The sequence below is a fragment of the Lepisosteus oculatus genome, chromosome 2 (assembly GCF_040954835.1).
Source record: "Lepisosteus oculatus isolate fLepOcu1 chromosome 2, fLepOcu1.hap2, whole genome shotgun sequence".
Lineage (NCBI taxonomy): Eukaryota > Metazoa > Chordata > Actinopteri > Semionotiformes > Lepisosteidae > Lepisosteus > Lepisosteus oculatus.
Window position 1 is genome coordinate 25634688 of NC_090697.1, and position 18870 is coordinate 25653557.

Consider the following 18870-nt stretch of genomic DNA (forward strand, 5'->3'; position numbering starts at 1 on the left):
CAGACGTTTTCGGTGTTTGCTGTCAGGGAGGGAGGTGTTGGGAGAGGTTCACCATAGAATATTCAGTGGATAAATTATGATTCCTTTTCTATGACAAATGAATTAATCATCATTCTTCAGATACCAAAAAGAAAGACTTGATGTTTCTTATTAGAATTATGAAAACAATTATGCTACACATGTTTTAAATAATTCACAAATTATTGACAGAACATGCCTCTTCAAGAAAGGGCAAGGTAAAATTTTGTTTGTACTGATTTTAATATGTTCTTCTATCAAGATGATTTGTAGATTTTCAACCTAATTCAATTTGTAAGGTTATGAGAAACACGCTTGAAAGTGAGCACATCATTCTACACTATATACAAAATAGTTTCTGCAGCTAAAAAGAAGTCATAACATTTTAAAGAAAACCTTTTGGTTAAATGAAACTCTCATAAAATAATCTTGTGAAATTTGTAAGGGCGCTGCACATGAAAAAGAAAAGAAGTTAAAAAAGGTAGAAGGACAAATAAAATTACAAATCAAAAACCACATTTAGAATTAAAAAATGCTATTTACAACACCAAGTTCATTTTTTTTTATTTTGAAAGTTCCGTGCTTGTACATTTCAGATACACATTTGCCTTAGGCAAAGCAATGACTAACACTAAGGACTGCACAAAGTTCTAAGAGAATCTTGGCCATCAAGGCAATCACAGCTGAAGATTTAAAACTAAGATAAACAAATGTCTAGAATGCATGATTACTTTGATGCTATACATTTTCAACTGTGTGTAAAACAGATTGCTTAGCAATACTGGATGAGTTGCACTCTGTTACCAACAGAATATTAACCTCTCTTTTACAAAGCAGTAAGGTTCCTTATGACAGAGGTGAAGCTGAGGTTTTATGCTGGTCAATAAAATCCATTTCTTCCCTCTATTTGTTAGCACTTTCTCAATGACCTATGAAGAAAAGTGCTGAGTAAATAACACACAATAAAGTGTATTTATGCATTATTTTCTTCCAAGTATCAAGAGGCATACTTAATCAATTTATTTTTTATTTACAATAACACAATTATGCACTGCTAGTGTTGGGAACAGAATACAGTACATAGTACATACAGAGACCTCCAGATTAATCTGATGAAGAACAAAATATATCATATATTAGAATGTGTTATGTATTGGATAATGTGCCTCACCAAAAAATCTAATAGCACTGCACAGAACAAAGTCATATTTCATATACTATAAAGTATTAATTGAATTCCAGAAAATAAGATGTTGACATTTATACATACCTCCAAGTATTCAGCACTTTGGAAGTGCAATGGAAGCCTGTGGATCTACCTAGTGGTTTCCTTTTTCCCTGGGATATAAAAGGTGATAACGCAGAAAAGACATTAAATAGTAACAAGTATCATCATGGTTAAGGTTAGGGAGGTCTTTAAAGACTAGAGGCAAATTGTGACTTCCACAATTAGTTAGGGAATGGCTATAAAATAATCAAGAAAAGATTCATTTGCATTTGGCATATCGGACAGGGATGGTATAGTAGTGCATTAGTTAGCATTGCTGACTCTTAGCACTGGGGCCCTGGGATTAATTCCTGTAGTGTTTTCTGCATGGAGTTTGTATGTTCTCCCCATATTTCCATGGGTTTTATCCAGGTAGTATGGTTTCTTTCCACAGTCCTAAAACGTATTGGTAGGCAAATTGGTTTGTGGGAAAATTGGCCTGATGTGAGTGTGTGGTGTTTGTGTCTGTGTGTCCTGCAATGGACTGGTATTCTGTCCAGGGTGTATCCTGCCGTGCACCCATTGCTTGCTGGGATAGGCTCTGGCTTCCCCATAACCCTGTATTGAATAAAGTGGTAAGACAATAGATGGGTGGAGGTACAGTATAGTAACCACACTGCAATGAAGAGGATGTAAGTGCATCTTGACTGTCAGGCAGGCATTCTTTCCAGACCCTATGCAGACCACACAATCCAGGGTAGAGTGAGGAAACACGGGGAAAACAGCATGCGGGATTCAGGAATGAAGACAGGGGGTGTCCATGGTGTGCTGGTGGTCGGGGGAGGTGTGGCCGAGGCAAACAGTCCGGAGCTGAGTCCAAAAGGGGAATCCAAAAACGGGGCCAAAGTCCAAAGCCAGGTGTTCCATCCGAGACAGACAAGATAAAAACAAGGACAGGGTCGGAACCGGCATGGGAACGGGAACAAGAAGAAATACGGGAACTAAAACCTTAACAGGACCAGGCACTGCCAGGTCCTGGACTCGCCTGGGACGAAAACCAATGCAGAGCCCGGAATAGGGTCAGCATCTGGCTTTTAAGGGGAATTGAAAAAGGGGCTGGAACAGGGAGCAGGTGCGGGAGATGAGTAAAAAACAAGGAAGGGCTGGAGCTCCCTTAAGAGGAGGGGTTTACGATCGTGACATTGACACTATGAGCTATGAGATAAGTGATATGGGAGGCAACTGGAAATCCAAAGGTAACAACTGGAGATCTCCAGTACCCACTGGTACCTTCAGGATACAAATTGTCAAAAACTAGTATTGAAAGTCACCTTCATGAATGACTTTCATAGGCTGGATTGCGTATAGTGTTTTGTATCTATGGGCCAGGGAGGCCTTGTGAATACAAGGGAAATCACAAACTCTGAAACATACCTGGACATTTTGGCCAGACAGTTCAAGATTCAGAGAAAATTGACATTCTAACATGACAGTAATCCAAAGCAATCACCCACATTAATAAAGCAGTGGTTAACTACATACAAAATACACATTCTTCTCTAGCTTTCTCAGTCTCAGGACAAGAAGCATTTCTGATCCTAACCCAAGATGGCAGTTCACTAACTGAAAGTAAAGGGTCTGAACGATTTAGATCAATTCTACATGGAGGAATGTTAATAAATTTCCCAAATTAAGTGCTGGAACCTAATAACCCACATAGGAGTCGTCAATGCAATCTCTGTCAGTGGGGGATTTATTAAATGCTAATATAGGGGAGTGAATAAATATGATCTCTGTGTTTTCTGGACTGAAAATAATTATTTGAAACAAATGCTCTTTACAAGGAATGAAACATTAAAATCACTTCTGTATAGTTTCCATCTGTGTATTCTGGTTTATATTAAACGGTTAATTATAAAGAAGCCTATTGGGTTAATTTTGGCAATCCCATTGAATACGTATTTGAAAACGTTTTTTAAGTAATAAAAAACTAATTACTGTGTACTTTCGCACACATAGCCACTAGGATTAAAGTAGGGTGTACACTAAAATCAGAGATAGGGAAGTGTTAAATAAAAGAGGCTGAGCAAAGATGTAAAGCTTGCCACAACAAAATTGCACATGTTTAACTTTTTAAACTATTTAAAATGTTCACAAACTCTCAGGGATTAAATATATTGAGCCTTTTCAGAGACGAATCTGCACATTTGTATGTAACCAGGAATTTGCTCCGTTTCATTTGTTATGACCAGACTGTAGTCTGCTAAGTGAGACTTATTTTTTTAAACATATAAAAACAATATCATAATTTACAGCTGCTGGCATAGACACACTCTTATTGGCTCAGCATCAAGTAGAATGAGTTCCCATGTTTCTGGTGATTATGAAAACAGGACATAATTTAAGGGAAATCAAGGAGTATGCATTGTAACCTAGACTGTTTGAAATATTGCTCACTATCAATAAGAGATGTAAAATCAAGACCGATTTATATTTACCTCTATTACATTAAAATACATATACTCTCATCTACAATTAAATTTTGTTATTGTGATTGAATAGATGCCAATTGATTTCATGCGAATGTGTAAATCAAGTGTAATTTTGCTCTGTCCTGATGTGGAGAGAACATCCTGCTACTCTTCTGTTGAATTCTGTTTAGAGAGATAGGTTAAACACTCTAAGGAAACAGTGTGGAGGGGTGATTAAGGTTCTGAACTTGGATCTGGCAGGTTTAATTCCCAGCTATACCTTTCAGCAATATACTTCACTCAGATTGCTCAGGTAAAATACCATTAAAAATACATTTTGGATCAGCCAAGTTTACGATAGTGATATAGTGAAATCTAGGTCTTACAAAAGTGTCTTCAATAATGCTGAACTTATTTTTCAAAAACATAGCCTACCTTGCTTTCCGTCTGGAATCTTGACAGAATTTGGATATCAGTTTGACCTTCCTGTTCAAGGGGAAATCATACTGCCCTCAGACACATTTTGTCCTCAGGATATTACACAGGAAAGCTTCAGCGTTCAACGTCTTGGAAAACAGGGACAAAAAAGTGTTGAATTATTTGAGATGTCTCTTTCTAATAATATAAAGGAAATAAAGGGATACTATTGCCTCCTGCAATACTAAATGATGCCTCATACATCCTATAATAGAGATTACGGTGTACTTTCTTATTATCAGTTAAATTGCATTGAAATTTCATTGAAAGTTGAGTAATTATTGAAATAATTGCGTAGCTTAAATTTCTTCTTCTGAAAAATGACCTGGTATGCCGCTTTAATCCTCCAGCCTCTAGGTATGGCTGTAAATTAATGAAGAGAGCTGTGATCTGGTACAACTTTAGAATCAGTTATGGAAAGCACAGAGAAAACACAAGCAGTAAAAATGTTGTGTAGCTTCTGCCTCTTCCTGATAAAGGCTGTTAAATCTAAATCAACTTAAACTCCCTTTCAGAAACAAACAAAACAAAATTCATCACATGGTGACAATAGCGATACAGTGTACAATTCTGCAAACCTAACACCTAGTCACTGCATCATACTCTTATACCTTTATTTCCATGTTACTTGATAACTTTGTAATCAAGACGCTTTTTACTCTGAATCTGAACAAATAATTGATTTGATAAGTATTCGCCCCCTTTGCTGGGAGATTCCAAATTGAGCCCAGATGCATCTAATTCCCTTGTGAGATCACTCTTAAACTTGAATGGAGTCCAGCTGTTGCCGATTGAACTGGTTACTGTGAGTTCAGAAGAAATGCACCTGTCTGTACAAGGCTGCTCAGTTCACTTTACATGTCAAAGTAGACATTCAGCCATGAAGAGCATGGCAGGGTTTTAAAGCTTTTCTGTGACAGAATTGAGAGGAGGCATACTTCTGGGGGAGAATGCATAAAAACATATTTTGAGTGTTGAAAGTTCACAGAAGCAAATTCAGGTCCATCATTAAGAAATAGAAAGAATACAAAATCAACCTAGCTCTTCATAGAGTAGGCTGTTCTCCCAAACTGAACAACTAGGCAAGAAGGAACTTGGTCAGAGAAGTGACCAAGAGCCTAATGATCTGCCTGACAAAACTGCAGAGCTCCTCGGCTGAGATGGGAGAACCTGTCCAAGGACACCAATCTCTGTAGCACTACACAGATTTATCCTGTATGGGAGAGTAGTTAGAAGGGAGCTAAGGCACATGGCAGACCCTGAGACCAAGTGTAAAATTAAAAGATTGTTTTATCAGATCCTTGGTCTGACAAAACAAACACTGAAGATTGCAAAGTGCTATGCCTAGCACAAACTAAACACAGCTCATCACCCCTGTAATACCATCCCCACCATGAAAAAGAGTGGTGGCCAATGTTCCCTGTAAGCTGTGCGCGTGTGCACGCACACACAATTTATGAAAGCAGCGCACATAGGAAATTGAACTGCGCACAAAAAATTTAATTCCGAAAAAATATGATAATAAAACAAACAAGGTCATCAATTGAAAAATGCTAAATTAACCACATGAGACTGGCTGCGAGAGGCCCAACTTGCTGTGTGCATTATTATTGCTACTTGATAATCTACATCTATGCTCTCGTAGTCTCGTACCTCACTGCTCATGCTCGCTCGACCCTCGCTCTCTATGACTGGGCTCGTTGAATTGCTGTCCTGGTCTTTTGGATCTCTATGCTTCTATGAGAATGACTATATTAACAAAAAATAATTTCAGGTTTACAATTTTACATATACTCAATTTAGTGCACACCCGTTTTTCTCACTGGGGAAAAAAAATTGCACAACTTGAAATTCTTGCGCACACAGGCCATTAAAAATTAGAGGAAACACTGGTGGTGGCACCATCATCTTATGGAGATGGTTTTCAGCCGCAGGGACTGGTGCATGTGTTAAGATAGAGGAAACGATAAATAGAGCCAAATACAGACAAGTCTTTGAAAACCTGCTTCGGTCAATAAAAGACCTTAGAATGCGGTGAAGACTCATGTTCAAACAGCATACAGACAAACACTGGAGTGGCTTCAGAACAAAAAAGCAAATCTCCTTGAGTGGCCCAAACTTGAATCCTGTTGAGAACTTGAAGATTTCTGCTCAGCGACACAGACTTCACAGTAAGCAAGATATTTCCATTTTTCATTTTTCAAACATTTTGGTTGCACAATAACAATATGTGGCCCCTATTAATTGTTAGATATGCTGTGTGAATCACAGGGAAATAAAACTCTAACAAAATAATTTAATTGCATTCACAATTCTGCAATTAAACAATCTGGAGTAGTTTTTTTTTTTTTGGGGGGGGGGAAGGTTTCTGAAGGCACTGTAAGATAAACCCCTGGAGGATTTTGCCAGTGAGAATTTCTTTATTTCTTATAGGTAAGAAAGGTTATTAATAAAAAAAGAGGGAAAGCCATTTCTCAAAAGTTCATATAAGTTTCTGGTTCTACAAACAGAGAGGCCTAGGCTAAAAGAGACTGTTTTAATTAAAGTTTTGGTGGGGCTGAATTTAAGAAATGGGTTTTTGAGAGCAATGTAACTCTCAGTTTGACCTAGTTTTAAAAGCAGTTCTGAGTGCTACGTTTTCTATTCTTTTTAAATGTATCATACCAAAAGCATGACTTGCCTCTCAAACGTCCTTTGCAGATTTCATCCATAAATCTGCAATTTATTTGCCCTCATCATGAAGACAAGTTGATCTCTTCCCATGTGTCTAAAATTATGTTATTCCTGCAACCTGAAAAACACCGTGTTTAAAAAGAATTGGATCATTGTTAAAATATAGAGACTGTGGATCATGTTTAATAGTGTCTGCACATTTCAGTGTTGCTTGTTAACAGGGGGGTAACAGCCTTTTAAAAAGCGTACACAGAGGGACAATAGTTTTGAAAGGGGACCCAGACATTGAAAGAATGAAATTATTTAATTCACTCTTAAATACAGTGGAATTTATTCAAGGAGTGGCCTCCCTCTCAGAATGGAATTCTTTAAGATGGAAACCAAAAACACCACCCATAACTGGTGCAGGTGATAGATGTTGCTTTAAAAATGGTATTGCAGTTGAAAAGGTTGAGAACCACTGTAATAGACTAATTCCTAACTTCCAAAAAAAGGGTAAAAATCCAAATGGTCAGGACATGGTGATGTAGAGGCATTTAAGCAATTTGAGATGTATAATTACAGTGACATCCAAGTATATTTACACACTTAAAGAACTTTTATTTTAGCATGAAATCCCAGGTGTGCATTCAATATATACAGTATTCAATCAGTATTTTTCAATCTGGGTTAATCAAGAACAAAAGACATTCATGAATTTTAATTTTCTATGTGTAATTATAGCATCTGTCAAAAAGTCTTAAACATATTTGTAAATATGACGTGGACAAGACTGGCTTTGATGATCTAAGGGATGTGCTTCCTATAGCAGTTTAATATGTTCTTGAAGTTTTCATGAAGGATAGTGAACCACTCCTCTGTACAGAACCACTTCAGCATGCATGTGAGATCCATTCTTAAGTTTACACAATAGATGCACTCCTCTAAACTGCAGTGACCAATTAAGAACACTAATTATTATGCTTTCTTAACTAGAGGGTCATTAAGCTTTATGCTCAACATTTCTACTTACCTTATTTTATTTATAAGTGAGTTTGAGGTGCTTGATAGAAGGAACCAGTTTTGGGCAAAAATATCCTGGTAAACTAACTAGAACACCAGGAGCAAGAAGCAACCCTGTAGCTGAACATGGTTTATGATAAGTGTGCATTTAGAACACTGTGCAATAGAATTTAGAACTGTGCATCTGATTCTTTTTAGATATGCTGCTTATATACTATGTGCAGAACTCTTTTTCATACATGTTTACAATAGATAGATACTTTATTGATCCCGTGAGGGAAACTGCAGTGCAACAGCAGCTTATCACAGTCAACACAAAACAGTGTGTAGAGCGAATGATACAATAATAATAATACAATACATACAATACAAGTGCACTAAGAAGAATTACTCCCAGTCCAGAACATAGAACAAAGAACAAACCAGAACAAACCAGAACAGTACACAAAAAGTTGTATTGCACAATATAAGTATAAATATAAATGTATTGCACTAGTCCCTGGCATATATTGCACAAAAACGGTTGTAAACGGGAAAGCCAGATGTAGCAGTTTACTGTTCAGTCCAAAAGGTCAATGTCAATGTTGCCCCTGCCCAGACGCAAAGTGGATGCGTTGTACAGTCTTATGGCAAAAGGCAAGAATGACCTCCTGTAGCGCTCCCTGTTGCACCGTGGATGAATCAGTCTATTGCTGAACGTGCTCTTCATTTCCACAAATATGTCATAGAGGGGATGGGAGAAGTTGGCCTCTAGTTTGGACATTATTCTCCTCTCAGCCACTACCTCCATGGGGTCCAGGCCAGACCCAATGACTGAGCTTGCTCTTCTGATGAGTTTGTTCAGCCTGTTAGAATCCCCTGCTCTAATCCCAGAGCCCCAACATACCACCGTGTAGGAAATGGCGCTCACCACAACCGACTGATGGAATATATGTAGCATCTTGCTACTGTACATACAGTACATTGAAGGACCTGAGCTTTCTCAAGAAGTAAAGTCGGCTCTGACCCTTCTTGTAGATGGCCTCAGTGTTCTTAGACCATTCCAGTCTATAGTCTATATGCACTACAAGGTACTTGTATGAGTCCACTATCTCTAAGCCACTCCCATGGATGTAGACAGGAGTAGGTTGGACCCTTTTCCTCCTGAAATCTATCACAAGCTCCTTCATCTTTGCTACATTCAATTGCAGGTGGTTCTCCCCACACCACTCCACAAAGCTGCTGACAAGTCCTATGTACTTTTCCTCCTGCCCACCCTTGATACATTCCACAATTGCAGAGTCTTCTGAGAACCTCTGCAGGTGGCATGACTTTGAGTTGTATTTAAAGTCCGAAGTATAGAGGGTGAAGAGGAACGGAGAAAGAACTGTCCCCTGAGGAACTCATGTGTTGCTCACTGCCTGTTCGGACACACAGTTCTGAAGTCTCACAGACTGTCGTCTGCCTGTCAGATAGTCAGTGATCCATGAGATCATTGGAGGCACCGACGTGCATCTCCTCCAGCTTTCTCCTTAGCAGTAAGGGCTGGATAGTATTGAAGGCACTGGAGAAGTCGAAAAACATAATGTCTGTAATAATGTAAAACGTACAATGTCTCAGGTCTTTAATTTGTCTAATAACTTCAGCAATTTCTATCCTGCTGCCTTGTATAACCATGTCTTTCCCAATTAAATTGAACCCTTAGCATCACCATATTAACAGTATTTTAGATTTTTTAACTTATTACATTCCCTGTAATATATATTGTAGTTAGTCATTGCAGTTAGTTATTTATCAGAAACTTCCCTTGCTAAAGTTACTCACAATCTTCTTATGGCAGCTGAATCCACTTCTCTATCTATCCTACATGTTCTCACTTGGTCATACCTGTATATAAAAATCACAGGGTCTAAATAATATATGCTGATGACACTCATATTTATGTTCATACTAAATCTGACACTGAAGTAGTTGTCTCTATGCCTCTGATTGCATCGGAAACCTGGATGACTCCAAATTTCCTTCACTTAAACTGCAACAGAACTAGAGTCATGCAACTCCGCACCTCCCTTCACCTACATAAAACCATTGCAGTAAAACTATCTGTGAATGGCACTGTGCTTGAATTTCAATTAAAACTGAACAATTTAGGGGTGATATCCAATTCTGGCTTGACATTTAACCCTCATGAGCAGAATATTGTAAAAATTCTTCCACTTCAGAAACATTGCCAAACTGCATCCTGTGTTATATTTGACAACCACAGAAAAGCTGGTCAACACATTTGGGTTATTTTAACACTGGCTTCCTATCAGATTTTGAATTGACTTCAAAATGCTCACGCCTGTAAGGATTTTACATGGCTGTCATCAAAGGTATACACAGACAATATGGATTTAACTTGACAGTCATAAAAGATTAACACAATATGTTTTCTGATAAAAAATAGTGATCCATTTGAATTACAATATTTCAAAAGGCACACAACAACATAAGTAAGAACATAACAAGGGTTACAAATGAGAGGGGTCCATTCAGCCCACCTACTCCATTTGGTTGCTAATTGCTCATTGATCCACTGATTTTACACAGCTGTTTTTTCGAAGGAAGCCAAGGTATCAGTTTCAACAATATGACTGTGTAAATTGTTCCTGGTTGAGGAGCAATGAGGTGTATATGGATTATATGAATTATAAGTCCCATTCAAGAAAGCTCGCATATGGCTAAGCTCACTTTGGTTGAAAATGTGAAACATATGTATTTGGATTTTTTCTTTTGAAAAAGAACGAGCCAGTGGATTGGCTACATAGTGACGACATGCAATTTCAATAACCCCTGAAGCCAAAACAGTTTCACATAATCGGGAACAGTGTTGTACAACATTTTCCTGATTGTGCAGTAGTCTGTAATTGTATAAATGTAAAATACACATAAAGCCTAAAAGCAGTGAAAGGGAAAAAGTATCTGGAATGGAAGACTCTTTTAATAAAGTTGTAGCAAGAATAGACCCCTGTGGAAGCCTCATTTCAAAAGATAGGAGGTAATGTATTTGGTTTAATATTACACTTTATGTTGATGTGATCTCTCAGCCTTCCTTCTTTTTCACTGGAGAAAGCTTTACATTAACAGCTGTGAAGTGCAACGTGTTAAGTGCATCTTGTCTCAAAACTCACGAAGATCACATGTGTTACAGGAAGAGCAGTAAATACTCGTTTGTATTTGACAACAAGTGTAAATTTGCTGCGAGGTCACACAGAGTTCAAGGCTTTCTTCCAATAATATAGTGATCATGAGGTGATATTTTAATGTCTGCGTTAAATGCCACCTGTCACATTTAGCCAGTCCTTTAACCAGTTTTTAATTTGATATAAATCTTGAATTTTATCTTCACCATCCAGACATTTTGGCCAGTACACACTGGACCAACAGTGTAGATTTATTTTTGGAATGTAACCACAGTGTAAAAAATGTAAGCATTTTCATCAACTTAAACTGCTCCCTTTAATGTCATACTTATGGTTTTAAAAAAACAAACAAACTTTCTACACACTGTACAGTTAATGCTTCCTGACTCTTTCAAGATTAGATCTCTGTTGTTTTCTGAGTTTTGGAATCCCAGTACATAAACCACAAGGTAAACATCTTACTTTGAATTCTTGCTTTGTGATATGAACTATAAAACAAATATACTCTAGCACAGTTATAACAAGGGTTTGTCTTCACCTATTCCATATGAATCAAGTCAATGCAAAAAAATACATTTTTTAATGCACAGTGGTGTATTTGAGTGACAGCTTCAGCACACAACTCTTTCCTTACCTTGGCTTTCGTGTAACAATGATAAGAAAGGCAGTACATTCCTGTCACTTGTGTTCTTTGAGATCATAGGGGAGCGGAACTTGTATTTAAATTGTAACACTTCATTATTTCACTACTGACATTGTCTTCAAGCATAAGCAGGACCTGCCAGTACCAAGCACTGTTCTGTAATTGTGCTTGTTTCACACCTCAAGGCCCATTATCTAACACTACTAATTAAATTATGGATAAATCTAGGTCAGTGCTGCCATAGGGTGAGGAGCACTAAGAGAGTCTCTAAAAATAATGAGCTACGCTTATTAGTAGCTCTGTGGGGACTCCAGATTTTTAAATTGGGAACTCATATATGTGTTTTAGGTAACTCACACATACAAGCATTATTTCTTTAGCATCTATTCTACACTGTGAAAAAACTGAATGGAAATGGAAATGTTTTGAACTCTTCACAAAAGTGAAATAGCAATGTTGTTTATCCCTTTTTTCTTAAGAAAAGAGAATATTGCCATTCCATTTATGATCTGATAATTTGCCAGTAAAAAGAACACTAACAGGGATTTATAACTATGTGATTTTAAAATAAGTGCTGCTATGAAGAAAATTCCTTTGTACAAGCTTTTTTAAAATATAAAAGTGCATCTGAGTTAAAAGATTGCATCGATGTAAGTATGCTTCTCTGTATATATGCTTCTCTGTTACTGTTCTGGGCTTTGTCAGCCTGTCAGTGCAGAGCCTGCGGTGTAAGATTTGGACACTGGTTGGTCAGTCATGTCGGTCGGTTTGATTGCCTGACCTGGCACTGAACCGAATCATCTCAATAGCTCCTGCAGGGCAGACACTGTTGAGCTACGGACTGAAAGAGGGATGGGCTATTGTTAAACTACTTTCTGGATGAACAGTTTCTGTAACTAAAAGGCTCCAAATAAATACAAAACAGACTGCAGAATGCTACGATATTTCACCTTTGCATGGGATGTGGAAAAGATAACTTCAAAGTCCTTCAAATTACTCTTGCTTTTTGTGTTTTCACATTTGGAGTTTCAGCTAAGGTTTGCATACCTGCCTTGTTTTGATTTTGACATCTAGTTAAAATACTGATAATGGGTAATGGCAAATTTGTATTTAATTGTTTAACATTAACCACTAAATTACTCTTTATTTACATTTCTTAAATTATTCAGGAATCCCATTGTTTCACACTGTACTACAGCATATACTGTATATATTGTAATAATAATTGTGTTGCTTAAAAAACATATACAGAAATCTACCACAGAGACTAAAATTGTGGGATTAACTAAGAATATTTCAAAGGAATTGAATATGGCTGATTTATTGATTCAAATCTTTTCAGCACTCTTTTTATTATGCAGATCAAATATTTTATTACATTCATTCATCAAAGCTTGTGAAATTGTGTTTCACATACTTATTAAGTCTGGATATTAATTTATTAAACTTCCACACATGGGTAGAAGAGACTGCAGACTCTTTTCCAATTAAAGTGCCCATCCAGCCAATCATTATCAGCAAGCTTTTTACTTTTGTCAGGGGTCATGGCCCCATTATATTGTGAAGAAACTACACTGGGTGGAGAATAAAGCCAATTTGCATATTACAATTCTTTCACAGTAAGTAGTTTCCAGTGGAAATTCTGTTTTGTGAAAGGACTGCTTTAACTAACCCTTGAAGCCCGTAATACCCTCCGTTCATAAAACAATATAATACCTAATCTTAGATTCAACTACTTTTTTTAGCCTCTCTTTCAGTCTGTGTGCTCACAAAATACCATTATTATAGAGAGCATCGTGATGATGTGTGGACAGATTCCTTGGCTGTTGCAACAAAAATATGTTTTAGAATGTTTCACCTTGTGAATTATGGTTTGTAATGTATACGCTGTAAGTTTAAAATTAGAACCATTTATTCTGAATAAATGAATTTTGTGCATTTTATTGGCATTGGGTTCTCTTTCAAGCTACCAAGAACATACAGCACACACATTATGAAATATAATATAAATGGACTCTATTGATTATAGCTTTAAATAAATCATACTTCTTTTTATTCTAAGTATGTACCATGTACCAGGCATTCATTCCACATTATCATGAAACTAAAACAATACTGTATAGATGTTTAATGTTTTTGAACTGTAATATGTTTAATAATGTTTAAAACATTGAACTGTGTTGCTGATTGGGTTGTAAAGGAACAAGCAGAGGTAAGTTTAATATTGAGAAGTAAAAAGAACAAATGTATATGAAAAAAATATGATATATACTGTATGAAAAAAATGTTTCAGCCTCTTCAGGTATGTGAAGAGAGGGTAGAGATATGAGGCAGACGTGATGTAGAAAGGAGTAAAACAAGATACTGGATAGTGGATAGTTAAACAGAATTATATTTTGCAGTAGTGTCTAGTCTAGTGTGGTTTTCAACTACATTTTACAAATTTGAACATTCACTCCTTATCTGTACTCTCTGTTTCCTATTTATTAACCAATTCTCAATCCAAATTCACTCGTTGCTCTCAATGCCAACAACATCTAATTTGAGAATTAAACTTTAATCAAAGGCCTTTAGTGAAGGCCTTCTGTAAGTAGAAATTCATCGCGTCATGCTTATGCAAAGAACTCGTAACAGGTTGTTGTTTAGGGAAGACCTACATTTCTAAATTCATGTAGTTTTTTTCCATGTAGGTGGTAATCAAGTTTAGTTCTAATAATTATTTACATAACCCTACATTTAATAGATGGCATACATATTGGTATATAACAATTTGAGTCAGTTTTAACACCCATCTAATTGATGGGCACTACATGAACTGTTCTTCAGTCCCTGGCAACTACCCCTGTCTTGAGTCTTGAATTTTGGAAGATTTGCGGATACATGTTACTTCATCCTTAATGCTTCTTTTGCTGTTGTAGTACAGAAAGATACAGTATTTCAATATTTGAATATTATAGACTTCCCCTTACTATAGTATGTCCTTACATTAATTGTACATCACCCACGACTTCTCCATGTCTCCCTTTATGCTCTCTTTCTGTAAACCCCCATACTGAGCAGCACTTTACCTTATAATATGTGATAAACAGGCTTGTTAAAACTGGTCATGTGAGCATAAGTAACTATCAACGTGTTCACTTCCCAAGTCTGCTTCAAAGACTAAGACATACATTTCCAGAACAGCTGTGATTGGTTTGTCTTTGAAAAAATATTTACATTTAGTTTGTAATGGAGACAGGGTCCTTTCTGAAAAGCATTACATTAATTCATATAGTTTTTGCTTTTATTGTATAGATACCATGAGCACATTTTGATGACATTTTCAGAGCAGGATGGTTGTGATTTGCTCTACATACAAGGACCCATCAAACGTCTCTCTGGTTTTAATGGGTAATGGCAGGCTTTCATTGTATTATTGCAGAGTGGGTATGTGATTTATTTTGCTCTTTTCCAATTAATGTCTCTGCAAAACACATTGCAGCAGACTTGAATCTATAACCTTGCATTATAAAATATTCAGACAGCAGAAGTGTAAGCCACAAGACACAGTAAATCATCTACAGTATGTATATATATATATCCACACAGAGTCTTTCCCAGATCAAGTGAGCTCCTGAAAACCAAATTGTTTTCCATCTGGTGATGATCAGCCTACTGTGACCTCGCCACAATAAAAGCCCCACAATAAAGGATACTGTGTTCTAACTAGACTAATATTACTTGGCCTTATTTTTTTCTAGGTAGAGATTTGCTATTTCATACAGAATGGTTTCAAGTACCAAATTGTAGAACAGTTATTACAAGTCTTTTTACTAATGAGGAGGCAAAGCATGACTTTAGAATTTATATTATTCTCTTGTGGAATACTTGTGGATAGCTGGAACCATGCCATATTTACCTCATGTGACACGGTGCCATTGAAAAGTGAAGTGAATACTCAGGACTACAGAATGTTTCATACTTGGCTCTGGTCCCATCCAAGACACTGACAAAGACAACAGTGGACTTCTTCAGAAACAATAGTTTAACATGAACAGGACCACACTAGGGGAAGCTATATTTAAAACTGAGAGCAGGAGTAATTCACTGAGGAGAAATACCAGTGATCTGACAGACATTCATCTGTGACACCACGAGATCTTACTTGTCACAACTGACATTGCCCCAGCAACAGAAATGGGAAGGAGATTGATTGCTTGTCATCTGAACTGTGTTTATCACACAATCAAAACCCTTTCTGACACAGAGTACAACATGATTAATCTAATGTTAATCCAAGGAAACAGTTTGTAGTTTGTTTTGAAAAGATAGTTAGGAAAGTTAAGAAAATGCTTGGAAATTATCTCTGTCATGTAGCTGAATGAGTAACAATTATAACTCCAACATATAAAACCATCTTGACATAAATATGTTGTAATGATAAGAAGATAGATTGCACCATATGTAATTAACAAGAAATGGGTGGTAATGATGAATAAGCCAACAACAAGAATTAGATACGCCATCTTTTTAAGGCTGTGTTTTCTGTTTCACTTTCTTAAAATAATCAAAATAAATATATTCCCTGTGGAATCATTATTTAATAATCTACTAATAAGCCATCCAAAAACAAGCTCTTGGAGAATTCCAGAAGTATATTCTGACAGGTTTTTATAGCTAATCTACTAGAAAAGTGGGTCAGGATTAATAAAAATCAAGTCATTAAGACATGTAAGTAATTAAGACATTTTTGCCAGATGAAAAACAAATTGCAGATGTTTCCAAATTCTTTGAGCATGCCTAGTTTGATTTGAAATAGGTACTAATGTAGCATATGGCAGGACCCAATTACTTCAGAGGATATGACACAGGACAGGAAAGCTTATTCACTCCAAAGATCAAAACAACCAAGAGGAGAATATCATGACCACTGCACCAGTCCACAAATAAGAAAACAAAAAAGGGAATGAAGAACAAAATTACAAGGCTCCTATAAAACACAATCAACAGGAAGCAGAATGAAAATAGGTTGGCCTGAAATGCAATATACACAACTTGTAAACCCAGCAAAATGTGCCACAGGATAACTTAGCTAAGGGTACTAAAGCTCTTGAGCTGTATTGAGAAATGTCCATTTTTACAAATCATTCATTTAGAAATAAACAAAAGAACACAAGAACAGTCAAAAACTAGATTTGGCTACTCAGTCATCTAGCTTGTTTGGTACAGTAGTTAGTAACTAATTCATCCAAGGATCTTCATGTCATCATAATGCCACCATGTCTTGAAGGAACCCAAGGTCTTTGTCTTCAAAGACTTCAAAACAGAATAAGCCAATAGCAAAATGTGAAAGAAAACATTTTTTTACTCAAGAAAGATGCCATTGACAATTTCACAACCATGTCAAAACATCTCCTGTATTCAGGAATCCCATTCATAGCCTATCATTTCCACCTGCTTTTCCGTTCCCATAATTTTTTTACTTTTGCCCCCATTCTGCTTCTCTGAAGAATGCAAGTGCAAGTGAATGAATAAATAAACAACCACTATTTCTTCTTTTTCTTAATGCATCCATAGCATGTCTCACATGAGCCATTCTGGCACACCTTCACCACCCTGTCCCATATTCTTCCATTAGTGCATGATGATGATGTTGCTTTCATGGTTCAAGGCTTATTTGTAATGTATTGAGGCCATTTCTATGATCCATCAATGAATGGTTGAACATTTTCCTCCCTGAACAAAACAAAAACTATTGGGCACATTGAGAAATAACTCAACAACGGGCGAGCGTAGGTCAGCTGAGTAGTGTACTAGATAGGAGTTTCACATCAACTGGATCATACAGCATGAAGCATTTCAGTGGTAGTTTTGTTTAGTGGCTAAATTGTAACAAACTTTTAACAAGCAGAAATTTTCAGAATGAATGGTGAAACACAAACTAGAGGATACAAAGAATTGTTTGAGGAGGAAACAAAGGAAACTAAAAAACAGAGAATTTAAAACTGATGACGGAAATGCTTCTTAACCCTAAGGGTGGTGGGAGTATAGAACAAGCTACCCAGCCATGTGGTTGAAGTTAATACCCTGGCTTCAATCAAGAAATGGCCGCATGAAATGAGATATTAACGACTAAACAGGCTAGATGCATCAGATGGCCTACTTTTCATTGTAACCTTTCCTACATTCTAATGTTCTTACACATTCAACAAGCTACAGTGATTTTTTTTTTCAATTTTTAAAAAGTTAGATGCAGGTGGTGGTAACTACCAGATGAATTTTTAATAAGTAGCTTTTTACATTTTTTCCACCTAGCTTGGCTAAAGGACTGATGCCAAGTGCTTGTCTTAGCTTTTGGAAATTCACTTGAAGTCTGTTCTAGAACACAGTAACTTTTCTTAATTTTACACTATTAATAACATAGGGGTATATGTCTAGAAATTGTTCTCCCCTCATCTCGGATCAGCCCCCTTCCAGTTACTGGACTTCTACTGTAGATGTGGTTAAGAACTCAACTGAATGGTAGTACCGATGATACAAACATTCTCTTCCACAAAGCCATCTACACATGTTTTGGGAGTGTACACATGTTAGAGTACAGTGTCAAAAGAAGTGTGGTGGCTTGGTCCAGCACTTTCTCTCATTTCAAAAATTAGATTGGTTACCATTTCATATTGTAACGCAGATGGCCACCTTTTCAGGTTGTTCGAGCCGGCTTACCAGCGTGGTGACGTCACCGCCCTTCCCTGTGAATAATAGCAAAGACCACAGCAGTTGGGCTGATGGGAGATTTCCCTTTAACTCAAGTGGCTGGGTCCCTGTTGAGTGACACTGGAGGCCTGGGTTCAAGTCCCTGACGGTAAGGGGCCAACCTGAGGTGGCAGTGGTGAGGGCGCATACCCACGTGAACCCTGTAGTATTACATTGGTGTCAGCAGTGGGGTGGGATAGCCCTTTGCTGAGGACGGTGAATTAAGCAGGGGAGAGTGTAACGCAGACGGGCCACCATTGCAGGTTGTTTGAGCTGGCTTACCAGCGTGGTGATGTCACTGCCCTTCCCTGATGGGAGATTTCCCTTTAGCTCTAGTGGCTGGGTCCCTGTTGAGTGATGCTGGTGGCCCCGGGTTAGATTCCCCGATGGTGGGGGGCCCCGACCTGAGGCGGCAGAGGCGAGGTTCAGACAGGTAAACCTGCCGAGAATTGACGCTGTAATGAGTGTTCTCCACTGGGCCAGTTT

General features: G+C 37.4%; 1 long non-coding RNA gene across 1 annotated transcript; it reads right to left on the reverse strand.

Moving 5' to 3' along the window:
• Positions 1-551: 551 nt before the first annotated feature.
• Positions 552-1403, reverse strand: LOC138243978 (uncharacterized). Its single transcript, XR_011192596.1, has 2 exons — positions 1289-1403; positions 552-947 (listed from the first exon to the last, which is right to left on the reverse strand). It is a non-coding gene; the product is annotated as an uncharacterized lncRNA (long non-coding RNA).
• Between the last annotated feature and the right edge of the window lie 17467 nt (positions 1404-18870).